Genomic DNA, 255 nt, shown 5'->3' on the forward strand with positions numbered 1-255 from the left:
GCGCAGCCAAACCCCTCACCGAGCCCGGCTGCTTCCCAGCAGCGCGAGCGCCGAGGGGATGGGGGGCCTGTGCGCTGACTACGTGGCAAAGGGCAAAGCTTTTCCATAGTGTTGCAAGGCACATACTTTACAGGGGGGTAACTCCTCCTCGCCTCTCCCGAGCTGTTTGTCTTGCTGCAGGATCAACCTTCATTTCCCAACAGCCACAGACACAAATAATAATAACAATAATAATAATACTAATAAAAAAACCCC

Source organism: Fulmarus glacialis, unplaced genomic scaffold (assembly GCF_000690835.1).
Source record: "Fulmarus glacialis isolate BGI_N327 unplaced genomic scaffold, ASM69083v1 scaffold24897, whole genome shotgun sequence".
NCBI lineage: Eukaryota > Metazoa > Chordata > Aves > Procellariiformes > Procellariidae > Fulmarus > Fulmarus glacialis.